Genomic DNA, 13,667 nt, shown 5'->3' with positions numbered 1-13,667 from the left:
ATAAGTAACGGAGAAGTATGACTGTAGCATGATGTAGTCTGTGCCTTTGGAAAGTGCGATCTGTGTGGTGATATATAAAATGGTTTTAGATGAGACATAGCATTTAATAACATTGATTCACTTAGTAAAAAAGTGATTATCTTATTGGGGCCTTTACAGTGCTTCTGGATTATATTTAGGAGAAAGTCTCATCGTGACTCTATTTTGTACTTGGTATCTTTGGGCTCTCTCTCTCTTTTTTCATTTTGTTTCTGCTCTTGACGCTAATGCGCCTGGTATGTAAGCCTCTGTTCTCTTTAGGGGCATGGCCTTAGTTGGTCCTTGACTTTTCAGCCCCAAGTTAAAGACTTCCTGGCTCTGGAAGACACACATGGTCAACAAGGATGCAGACTTTCTTCCCTGACTACTCCCTTGGGAACAGTGTATTGCAACTGCTTGTCCACTCTTGAACTTGGTACTTTTTAAACTTATGCATATGTGGTCTCCCCTGTGAAATTTAGACCTCTGTAGGAGAAAATATTTCTAATGGTATATCACATAGAATCTCTTGGTCAAGTGTAGAGTCGGTACCTGGTCAGCACAGCGAACATAGCAGTTAGATGAAGTCATTCAGAAACCCTGAGAGGGCAGATTTGAGTAGTTGATTATAGAGTTGCCACTACATGATGGAAAGCTGTAAAAAATAGCTCATGTATTTAGTATATTAGTATCCTAGTGAAGTGGGTATTTAAAACATATCTATTCAGAGGTATAGAGAGTTTTCATTTCTCTTGAATCTTTGATACTAACCCTCCCCCAACCAGGAGAGCCATATGGAAGAAATGAGGAAATACCAGGGAAAGGAATTTCTTCAACAAATCATAATGATATATGATGTTGGTATATGTGTAACTGCTTCTTATACATACATTACATATACATATATACAAGTGGTTAGTTATATACATAATTTATGTGTGTGTATATGCATGTGTTGTGTATATTATATGAAGATAGATGAATGTCTTAACTTGGTATATCCATGTGCACAAGTATACATAGAAAGAATACATAAATTGGGCACAAGTATATTTATGAGGGAAGTTTAATTTGCAGTGATTCAAAGTATTTTATTTGGAAGTTTTTAGCCTTTAAGAGCAAATTAATTTCATGAAATATAAATTTCTGATTGAACAAACTAGATAGCTACCCAGAATTTGTGTCTATTTCTTATCATCATACTTTGTGAAAGTCAATTGAGTGTTAGCTGGAACTGGTTGAATTTGTGGCTTTCTTTTTATTGTTGTCGTCAAACAGTGGTTCAGGCTTTTGTTGTGTCAAGGAAACAATAGTGAGGATGGTTCACAGTAATATTAGTTCAGGTAGGAATAGTCTAGATTTCTTTGATAGCTATCTATGGTAGAAGAACTTAAAGAATCCATTATGAATAATAGATAATTGTATATAACATATACAAATAGAACTCATTTTAGTGCCTGGTTAACTTCCATTAAAGTACAAGCCCAAAGAGGGAGAAATATTTGTTTTATCCATTGACAATATCTCCAGCATCTAGAGTTAAGGAATATTGGGCACATAGGAAGTATTTAGTAAATGTTAAATAAATATTTATATGAGTTAATGAGTGAAATCTACTGATAGGGTTTATTTCAAAACCTCTTTAGGGCTATCATGTAGTTTTAAGATCCAGTTTGTCTGTTCAAACTGTTTGGTACCCACTAGAAATAGGGATCTATATTGAATATCTATTTGTGCTATTTTTATTTCTTTAGTAACTTAAGAGGATTTAGTGTCCAAAATAATTAATGATTCTTTTCTAGGGATAAATGCTGAGAAAAAAATTTGTGCTTTTTTTGAGTAATATGCAACAGTTGTCGATAAAGTCTTCCTCATTTAGCAAATGAATATGCCTATAACAAAGCAAGGATCTCCTTCTAAATTAAATAATTGAAATACATATTCCCAGCTCCAGCAAAGATGCATTTATTCAAATTCCTTCTTTTCAGTTGCTTAGTTAAGTCCCTTATATGTATGAATTAATTTAATCCTCTAAGTGGCCTTGCCTATGATTTCTGAAGAAGAAATGCTATTGTTATCTAACCCTTTTAGGAAAAATGAGACAGAGAGAAGTTCTCACAATTCTGAGCTGGATTGACACCTGGTCACTTCCCCTCAGGAATGTGCTCTAAGCACAGAATTTCCTGGCTCATGGTGATAACTGAATAGAGCCTTCAGGGGGGCCTGAGATAGCACATTGTGGTGGAAATGAACATGAGATAAAAAGTCATAAGAACTCTGTTCAGGTCCTAGCACCACAATTAAATAGATATATGTCATTGTTTTCAGTTTCCAGATTCTCATTTCTAAATGGGGTTCCTAATAATTCATAATAATATCACCTTTTTCATCACTATCAAATCGATGTAGAAAGACTTTTCTGGATTACTCAATACTTTTATACTTTAATTTTTTAAAATAAAAATAGGTGTGGGCATAGAACTATGTCAAATTGCAGATGATTTCATCTAGGATTGGCAAGATTGAGGGTAACAAAGTTTGTGTGCCACGTAAATTAATGCAAAATTGGACCTTTCCCTCAAGGGTCTCAAGATTTTGCCAAGTGAAGCAGATTAACATTACATGTTTACAAGCAACATCAGTTAATAGAGAATACTTTTTAAGTTATAAAACTCACAATGATACTACTTTACTCACAATCATTTTATAATTTGCTTTAGCTTTTGAAACAATCTCAAAATAAAGTTGCAGGTGTGGCACAAAGATAGATATATCATAGCTATAAATTATATATATATAATAAATTGCCAACATTAGGCTCTATTTTCTCTGAATACTTGGGTGCATACTATCTACAAATAACAAACCTTTAACCACAATGCAACCATCAACATTAGGAAATTAACGTTGATATATTACTATCATGTAATCCTCGGAACCCAGTCAAATTTTGCCAGTTGTTCCAATCGTGTCCTTTATATTTTGGACATCTTTCAAATATTGTTGTGTTTCCTGTTGTCCTTTCTTTGGGCACTTGCCTCTTTTGTGCTTTATATTAATTATCATTATGTGTGTATATGTCATATCCTTCAACTGAACTATAAATTCCTTATTAGGATTTGTATATTTCACATTTAAAATAATGGTTGGCATATAATATAATAATTACTAATTAATTAAGGAGTGGCCTGTTTTTGTTCTCGATATAGTTTTATAATGGAGGTGAAAACTGTTTATATCACTATATTTCAAATGCTGTATTTTTTGAAAGATCAGTGTAAATGTGATGATCTCAGAAATATATTTTCAAAGATTCAGAATTACTGTGTAAATAAAGTTAACCATTACTATACCAGAAATATTTCATTATATTATGTGTGGTTTTCCAAAAAGCAGTTTGAATTAAAATAGCAACATTCTTTTGTAGGGTAAACAGCATGTTTGTTTCATTTATGTTGTAATTTTGGAGATTATTGCCTCAAGAGTCCCTTGTTGCTAGCAAAATCTTGCCTTTTCTTAGATTACCTTGAACCTTTTGAGTGTCCAGGGGATTGTCAGGCAGCTTGGGCTTTCTTTTCTCAATTGACACTAAATAACACATACTTCAGTGAACCCAGATGAACCCAAGACCATAGAGCCAGTTATAGTTTATTTTTTGTGCACAGTGCAGATAATTTTTTCCATGTTTTTTAGTTGCTGTCTGTATATTTACATGTGACTGATAAAAATAAGGTAGCATGCTGTATGAATGCACATTTCTGGCATACCTTAGTGGGAGTCCTACTTCCCACTTCCCAAACTTTACAGCAGTATCATAGCTAGATTAAAGTATACCATAGTTTCATTTAGCGTGATGATATGAACATACTTTTAGTACTCTTTCCCTCCTCTTCTACTCCAAATCACACAAAGGCATACCCAGAAGAAGTTATAATTCTAGCTACATGAAACTATCCTAAGGTGACAGATTCTTCCTATTTTCATCTACAGTGTATCAGATAGGGCAGCAACCTATGTAATTATAATAGAAGTTTTATATCTTCTCTATGCTATTTACTGGTGTGGAATGAATGAGTGAATGAGCTCTTTGAAACAGCAGCTCAGCACAGTAAAATTTTCAGGCTATTTATCACTGCAATTCCTTTCCCTTTCACACTTCTAATTCCTTTCCCTTTCACACTTCCAGCTTCCTAACTCACATATACATGGAGATTAAGCCATCTGATTCATATACACCAGTTTTTCTTCATTGGCCATTACCATTTTCTCTTTTTCTAAAACAAATTCTATAAATACCTTTGTGTCTTCTTATGTTCCAACCAGTGAGATGTTCTCATTCTGTACTCATTTCTTCTCCCAGCTCTCCTTTGTCAAAGCATGCTCAGATGTCACTCAAATTTAAAAGGAAAATAAATAAGTAGCTTACTCTCTTTGCTTAATTATTTATCTCATTAAAAATATTTACAGAATGCTAACTAAATGTCAGACACTATGCTACGACCAGTGCTCAGTAGTAGTAGCTTCTGTGGTTTGTCTCCTCCAGATTTCATAAATGACGCCTTCCTCTGGTTCATGTACACACACACTCAGAAAGAGAGAGAAGGAGAGTTAGAGAAGTCAACCACAAATGGGCTCTGAACACATGTAATCGGTAGGGAAAGCATCTCTGAGGAAGGGATGTTGGGAGTGAAAGTAGGAGTCACCCAAGAAGGAAATGAAAATGTTCTAAGCAGAGAGCACAGTGTGTGCCAAGATTAGGAAGCATGAAAGGAGTTAGAGTTAGCACACTGGGGAGAAGAAAGTATGTGTGAGTAAATAGCTCTGGAAGGAATGGGCAGAAAGATGTGGAAGCAGACAGTGGCTAGGTTTAGCTAGGGATTTTAGGGCATTTTAAGAGAATTGTGAAATTTAAAAATTTTCCTTTTAATTCTGTCAATTTTTACATCCTATATTTGGAGGCTTTCTGATTAGACCCATACACATTTAGATGTATTTTTGGGTTAAATGTCGCATTTATCATTATGAAATTATTTCCTCTGGTAATACCTACCTAGTTTTGAAGTTTATTTTAACTAGTACTTAAATAGCCATTCTACCATTCTTATACTTACTGTTTACATGGATTTTCTTGTTCTATCCATGTACTTCCAACTTACCTGTGTCTTTTTAAAAAAAAGATTGTTTATTTATTCATGAGATCCAGGATAGCCCTACAATTTTGCATTCCAACTAACAGTATACGATGAATGTTCCAATTTCTCCACATACTCATCAACACTTATTGTTCTTGTGTTTTTTGTTTGTTTGTTTTTGTTTTTTTGATAATAGCCATCCTAACAGGGGTGAGATAATATCTCATTGTAGTTTTGATTTGCAGTCTTCTGATGACTGGATATTGTACATCTTTTCATATACCTCTTGGCTGTTTGTATGTCTCATTTTTTTTTTTTTTTAAAGAGAGAGAGAGAGATAGAGTCAGAGAGAGAGTCAGAGTGCAAGCAGGGGGAGAGGGAGAATCTTAAGCAGAGATCATACATGAGCCAGAATCAAGAGTCAGACACTTAACCAACTGAGCCACATAGGTGTCCCTAACCTATTTTTTAATCATGTTATTAGGAGTTTTTTTTTTTTTTTTTGCTATTGAGTTATTGGAGTTCGTTATACATTTTGAAAATTAAGCCTATAAAATTTATATGATTTGCAAATATTGTAATCCCACTTGTCTGTTTTTGCTTTTGTTGTCTGTGCTTTTGGTGTCATATCCACAATATCCTTGCTAAGACCAATGTGATGAATCTTTTCCCTATGTGGTCTAGGAGTTTTATAGTTTCCAGTTAAGTCTGTGGTTCATTTTGAGTGAGTTTTGTGTATGGTATAAGAGTCCAGTTCCATTCTTTTGCTTGCGGATATCCTATTTTCCAACACTACTTGCTGAAAAGGCTGTTTTTCTCTGTTATGTATTCTTGGCACCCTGGCTGAAGATTGTATTGAATTGATTGTATATCTATAAATTTATTTCTGTGCTCTCTGGCCTGTTCTATTGCTCTATATATCTGTCTTTATGCCTGTATCATACTGTTTTAATTACTGTAGTTTTGTAATATAATTTAAAATTAGGAAGTTTGATGCCTCTAGATTGGTTCATCTTATTCAAAATTGTTTTATCTGTTGGGGTCTTTTTGTTGTTACAAAAGAATTTTAGATTTATTTTTCCTACTTTTGTTCAAAACAAAACAATCCAGTTGAGATTTTGCACTGAATTTGTAAATGGCTTTGGGCAGTTTTAACATCTCAATAATATTTAGTCTTCTAGCCCATGAGCATAAAATATCTATTTATTTGTGTCATAATTACTTTCTTTCATCAATGTTTTGCAGTTTTCAGTGTACAAGTCTTTCACTTCCTTAATTAAATTTATGGTTAAATATTTTATTTTTTTTTGATGTTTTTACAGATAGGATTGTTTTCTTAATTTCCTTTTCAGATAGTTCATCATTAGTTTATAAAAACACATCTGATGTTTTTCCATGTTGATTTTGTGTCCTTTAAATGTTTGGTAGATGGGGTGCCTGGGTGGCTCAGTCTGTTAAGCATCCCAGTCTTGATTTCAACTGAGATCATGATCTCAGGGTTGTGAGATTGAGCCTTATGTTGGGCTTTTATTTGTTGAGAGTTTTTTTTATTACTGATTCATTCTCCTTAGTTATTATATTCAGGCTTTCTTTTTCTTTTTGATTCAGTCATAGTAGGTTGTATATTCCTAGAAACTTACTCACTTCCACTTTGTTGGCTTACAATTTTCATAGTTGTCTCATGATCCTTTTTATTTTTGTGGTATCAGTTGTGTTTTCATTTACATTTCTGGCTGTATTTATTTGAGTCTTCCCTTTTTTTCTTGGCTATTCTAGCTAAAGGTTTGTTTTTTTTTTTTTTTCTTTTAATTTTTTTTTTTGCTAAAGGTTTGTTAATTTGGTTATCTTTAAAAAATATCTCTTAGTTTCACTGACTTTTTTTCTATTTCCGTATTCTATTTTATTTCTGCTCTATTTTTATTATTTCTTTTTTTCTTCTAATTTTGGATATAGTTTATTCTTTTGTAGTTAGTTCTTTGAAATGTAAAATTAGGTTGTTTATTTCTTCTTTTTAAATATAGGTGTTTATTGCTATAAACTTTCCCCTCAGTACTATTTTTGCTGCATTCCATAAGTTTTGATATGTTGTATTTTCATTTTCATTTGTCTCAAGATATTTCCTGACTTCTCTTTTGATTTCTTATTTGAACCATTGGTTGTTTAAATATGTCTTGTTTAATTTGCACCTATTTGTGAATTTTATAGTTTTCTTTTTGATACTGATTTCTACTTTCATTCCACTGTGATCAGAAAAGATACTTGGTATTAATTCAGTATTCCTAAATTTCTAAACACTTGTTTTATGAACTCTAACATGTTTTCTGTTCTTGAGAATGTTCTATGTGTGCTAGAGATGCATGTATATTGCATTTTGTTGGATTAAAAGTTTTGTACATGTTTGGTCCATTTGGTCTATGGTGTTAACATATCCAGTGTTCCTTTGTTGATTTTCTGTCTGCTTATCTATTCACCATTGAAAGTGGGATGTTGAAGTTCCCTACTAATAATTGTTTGCTGTTTATTGCTCTCTTCAGATCTGTCAGTATTGCTTTATATTTTCATATGTGTAGATGCTGGGTGTGTATATATAATGTTTTATCTTCATAACTGGCCCTTTTTTCTATATAATGACCTTTGTTGGCTCTTATAAATAGTTTTTTACTTAAAGTCTGTTTTTTTTTTCTGATGTAAGTATAACCTCTTTTGCTGATTGCTATTTGCATGGAATATCTTTTTCCATCACTTAACATTCAGCCTATGTGTCCTAAATCTAAAGGTAAGTCTTGTAGATAGCATATAGTTGCATCTTATTTTTTAAACCATTCAGCTACTCTCTTTGATTGATGAGTTTAATCTATTTACATTTGAGGTGATTATAAGTAGCGAAGTATTTGTTACCATTTTGGCAATTGTTTTCTGTTTGTCTTTTAGATCTTTCACCCATCTTTGCTCTTTCTGTCTTCTTTTGTGTTTTGTTGTCGTTTTTTGTTTTTCTGTTTCTTATTCACATGCTATGATTCCTTTGTCTTTGTGGTTACGTGGGGTTATTTAAAATATCTTATAATTAATTTATTTGATTTTATACTGATAATAATTTACCTCTACTTGCATGGAAAACCTAACTTCTATTACTCTGCCTCCCACATTTTGTTATTGATTTCACAATGTACGTATATTCCTATTGGGTATTTATTAATTTATTAATTTTTTAATACATTTGTCTTTCAACTTTTATACCTAGATTGAGTGATTTTTTCACCACCAGTTTAATAATACAGATTATCTACATGTTTACCTTTAGTAATGAATTTTATACTTTCATATGTGATATGTTGTAATTTAGTGTCTTTTCATTTGCAGTTAAAGAACTCTCTGTAGCATTTCTTGTAAGATATTTTTACTGATGCTAAACTCCCTTAGTTTTTGTTTTTCTGGGGATGTTTTAATCTCTTTTATTTTTGAAAGGCAGTTTTGTTGAGTACAGTATTCTTGACTGGCAATTTTTTTCTCTTAGTGCTTTGAATATATATCATCTCACTGCCTCTTCTTTTACCATGTGTCTGCTCAAAAATCTACTGATTGCCTTATGGGGATCTTCTTGTTTGTGACAAGTCACGTTTTTCTCACAGTTTTCAAAATTCTGTTTGATTTTTGAGACTTTGATTATAATGTGCCTTGAAATAAGCCCCTTTGTATTGATCTTGTGGAAGATCCTTTGAGCCTCATGAAACTGGCTGTCAACATCTATTCAAAGATTTTGGAAATTTTCAGTCATTTCTTTATTTTTTTTAAGATTTTTTTTTTTATTTATGATAGATATATAGAGAGAGAAAGAGGCAGAGACATAGGAGGAGGGAGAAGCAGGCTCCATGCTGAAAGCCCGACGCGGGACTCGATCTGAGGACTCCAGGGATCGCGCCCTGGGCCAAAGGCAGGTGCTAAACTGCTGAGCCACCCAGGGATCCCAAGTCATTTCTTTAAATAAGCTTTCCACCCTTTCTCTTCCTTGTCTAACTACTGGCACTACCATAATGTATATATCAATCTGCTTAAAGTGTCTCATAAGTACCTCAAATTATCCTCATTCTTTTTCATTCTTTTTTTTCCCTTTTTGCTTCTTTCTTCTAGTGGATTAATTCCAATGTTTTTGAGTTTACTGATACTTTCTTCTACTTGATCTAGTATGATTGAATCCCATTTTTTAATTTTTCAGTTCAGTTATTGGATTCTTCGGCTCTATGATTTGTATTTGTCCTTTTAATTACTTTCTGTTTCTTTGTTGAAATTCTCACTTTGTTCATATATTGCTCTCCTGACCTCAATGATCATCTTTAAGATAGTCATTTGAATTCTTTATCAGGTAAATCCTCTATATCTATTTCATTAGAGTTATTTTCTTGACGTTTATTTTGTTCTTTTATCTAGAACTTATTTCTCTATTTATTCACTTTCCTTGACTCCCTGAGTTGATGTTTGTGCATTAGACAAAACAGCCTGGCTTTGTACAGAAGACCCTTTCTTGTCACCTATTCAAAGATTCTGAGTACCTCTTAAACCTTCATGCTAGTCCAAACTACTATCTTTGTTTGTAGAGGCCTCTAGGTATCTAGAATATCCTACAACCCATTAGTTCTCTGAGACAGGTTAGATGGAGGCCGGTGTTTTGAGAAGCTGCTAAAAATTTGGGATGCTATATGTATGGTCCAACTCCTTTACTCCTTAGAAAATACTGGGAGGTAGAATTTATTGCCTTTTATTCTGTGCTGAACCAGGGGAAGTAGCTGTGGCAAGGGCCTGCATGCTTTTCAAACTGCTATTTGTTTTGTAAACTCCTCATGAGACTAGTGAATGCTGCTGTCAGACACCGATGAATTAGGAGTCAATCTCTTTGGTAATAACCAGAAAAGTTGTAATTCTAGATGACTAGTCCAACTCCCTTACTTCTTAGAGAGAAGCTGGGAGCTGGAGTTTGCTGCCCATTCATTGTGCAGTAGGCCTAAAGGAAGGTCTATGGCAAGTGACCTATGAAACTGTTGCTCTGTTCTCTATCTCTGTCTCTGTCTCTGTTTCTCTCACTCTCGCACAGGTAACGGTGATTGCTGGGGTCTGTCAGTTCTCAGGGACAAATGAGTTAGAAGCTAGACCCATGGGTGATAACCAGAAATATGGATTACTTTCTGTACATCCCAAAATACTTACTCTGGGAGAAGGTGAATGATGGAGGTTGTCTCCCAACTGTATGACACTGTGCCAGTGGTGCAGATTATGACAAAAGTGCATGTCAACTTTTCCTATTAGTTTCAATATGGCTTGCTTCATACTTGCCCAGAGTGCAGGAGCCTCTCATCTAGCTTCTATATTTCTCACAAAGTGAAATGATAAATGTGTTGTTGTTGAATCTGTGTGTTCATGTGGGAAAGAAGAGTTCACAGCCTCTCATTCCAGCATCTTGCTACCATTACTTTTTCTTCCTTTGTTCTTAAAGATCAGATTTCCCTCCAATATAATTTCCTTTCAGTCTGAAGAAGTGTGTTTAATATTCTTTAAGTAGAGATCTTTCCATAGTGAGTTCTCCTTATTTTATTTTATCTTAGAATGTCTTTATTTACTTAATTTCTGGATGACATTTTCATTGGATATAGAAATATGAGTTGACAATTTCTTTCTTTGTGTATATTAAACATATTCCATTTACCTCTGGACTTCACTGTTTCTTGTGGTAACATTAAGATATATCTGGGCATTGTTTTCTTTGTTTATATTGTGATTGAGTTTGATGAACATCTATTTGTTTTTTGTCACATTTGAAAAATATTCAACCTTCCATCATTCAACTCTCAAAAACTCTTTGTATCGCATCTCGCAATCCTCTCCTTTTGAGTTTCCAGTGACATATATTTTAGACCTTTTGATATTTTCATAATGGTCCCTGCAGCTGTGTTCATTTGTTTTCCTCTGTCATCTTTATTTCATACAATAACAAAGTTTCATTTTCAGTATTGTAATTTTCTTCTTTAAAATTTTCATTTGGCTACTTTTTTAATAAATAAAGTTCTATTTTTGTGATTATTTTTGACATGCCTTTTTGTGCATTTTTAATATATATATTTTTAACATCATGGAGCATAGTGATAACAGTTGATTTAAAATCTTTGTCGGGGGGCACCTGGGTGGTTTGGTGGTTCAGTGGTTGAGCATCTGCCTTTGGCTCAGGGTGTGATCCTGGGGTCCTGGGATTGAGTCCTACATCGGGTTCCCCACAGGGAATCTGCTTCTCTCTCTGCCTATGTCTCTGCCTCTCTCTGTGTCTCTAATGAATAAATAAATAAAATCTTTAAAAAATAAAAATAAATAAAATCTTTGATAATTTGAACATATGAGTCATTGGTGTTGACATCTGCAGGTTTTTTTTTTTTTTTTTTTTTTACTTTTTTCAGGTGGTCACATTTTCCTAATTTTTCATTTTTTTCATACATAGGATAATTTTTATTGTATCTTGAACAACATAGTGTACTTTTTATATGTATAATCGTACTCAATTCTTTTCTGAACAAAGCATTTAAGTGAATTTAGTACTCTACTGTACAGTTTGAGTTTTTTGAAAAAGAAACATTCAGTTTTGGAAGCGTGTATTCCCCAGTATTGTGTTTTTTAAAATAAATTCGGTGAAACACTCTTCTTCTTCTAGGTTGTAATGAAAAATGTGTTGCATAACCAAATAAGTTGAGGGAACTGTTAACTTAAAGTTAAAAATAAAATTGTCCAGTCATAATATATGCTTAATTAAATGATAATTTTCAGATGGGGAGGCATTTTTAATTGAATCCTTCATTCAATCAAATTTGTTTTGTTTTGTTTTGTTTTTCTTTCAAGACCTTCAACCAAATTATTAACATAGTGAGAACAATTTAACATTTTGTAGTTTGGGAAATGTTACCATAACACAGTTGAAGTAAACTCAGACCTTCAGAATTATGTCTATTATGTAATTCCAAAGAAGTATCTATTATATAATTATAACTTAATATTATTACTATCCTACTTATTAAAAAATCATTGAGTATGTAGCCCTTTTATGTGTTTTTTCCATTTACAGTTCTTACTGTAAGAATTATTGCATGAAAATGTCATTTTAGAATTTTAGAATGTTTATAATAATTGGATATAAATAGTAATTATAAAAAGTCAGTATAATTATTTTAAAGACCTCAAATGTAGGGTTTTTTAGAATAAATGTATGTATAAAGTTTAAACTTTTTTTGTGTTATGGAGAAAAAAATCAACTTGAGGAAAATGGAAATTGCTCAGGCTGGTAGGTACAATTTAAAATATTATTTAAAGATGACATTTTAAATAGGAATTGCAGGAGATGAGGAAGAAAAGCTGTGTGGATGTCCTGGAGATGGTATCCACCTAAGGTGTTAGCAAGTCTGATTTATTCAAAGAACAGCAGGAAGGCCCAAGTGAAATGGTGCCAGGGAGGGAAGTATATAGTCAGAGATAATCAAAGATGTATTGAGGGGACCAGCTTCACTAGGGCCATATAGGCCTTTGTAACATTTTGACTTTTACTCTGTGCAAAATAGGAATTTAATACACAGAGAGTTTTAATCAGAGGATTGCATTTTAGAAGGAAACTTTTGATTACTGAACAATAGATTATGGGGAGCCAAGATAAAATGTCAGAGACTGTTAGGAGATAAGAGATGATAATGACCTGGACCATAGTAGAAGTAGTGGAACTGGTGAGGAGTGGTCAGATTCTAGAAATAGTTTGAAGAATAAGTCCATAGAATTTGCTGATGATTTAGATACAGACTATGAGAAAGAAGAATCAAGAGTGATCTCAAGAACTTTGGCCCAGGCAGTAGAAACAATAGAGTTGCAATTAACTGTTATGTGGAAGCTCTTTGGTTAAGGATAGGAAAATAAGAATTTTGTATTGATCCTGTTAGGTTTGAGTTGTCAATTAATTCATACAAATACATATGTCGATTGGATATCATGTCTAGTAGTCTCAAGCCAGAAAATGATGTGGGATGGTCTATTAGTCTGGGTCCAGTCAAGGAACAGAAACCATGTCATAATATATATGGAAATTTAATATAATGAATGATTAGCCTGTGATAGGGGAGCACAAGGATGTAAAGGTAACTCTAAGTGGTACCCTAGGATTGAAGGAATGTACTCAAGGAAGGATAAACTTGAAAGGGGAGCTTTCTCACTAAGGTTGGGCTGCAGATTTCCCTGGAGAAGGTATGGTTGTAGCCCACTGGTTTGTCTGGGTCAAAGCTGGTTCCCAGTCTCTGAGTGAGCAGGAAACAAACTTCTGGGTAGCAGGTAAGCCACAGCTGGTGAGCAGACATGCAGGAGAAGTCAGTATGCTGCACAGGGCATGAAGCCCAGAGTGTATATTACCTGTGTTGAGAGAGCCCAGGAAAGAAATCTCATTTCACAGGTAAGCCATGGCTGGTACCAGTGCATAGTGTGCATGGTGTTCACATCAGGCACAAAGAG

General features: G+C 33.6%; 1 protein-coding gene across 2 annotated transcripts in view; it reads left to right on the top strand.

Annotated features, from left to right (window-relative positions):
* FMN2 (formin 2) overlaps positions 1-13,667 on the top strand; it is a 369,098-nt gene that overhangs the window by 194,522 nt on the left and 160,909 nt on the right. The gene's annotated exons all lie outside the window — the stretch shown is intronic.

This window comes from Vulpes lagopus, chromosome 1, assembly GCF_018345385.1.
Source record: "Vulpes lagopus strain Blue_001 chromosome 1, ASM1834538v1, whole genome shotgun sequence".
Classification (NCBI taxonomy): domain Eukaryota; kingdom Metazoa; phylum Chordata; class Mammalia; order Carnivora; family Canidae; genus Vulpes; species Vulpes lagopus.
Note: the sequence above shows the minus strand (reverse complement) of the source record. Positions and strands in the feature narration are given on the sequence as shown.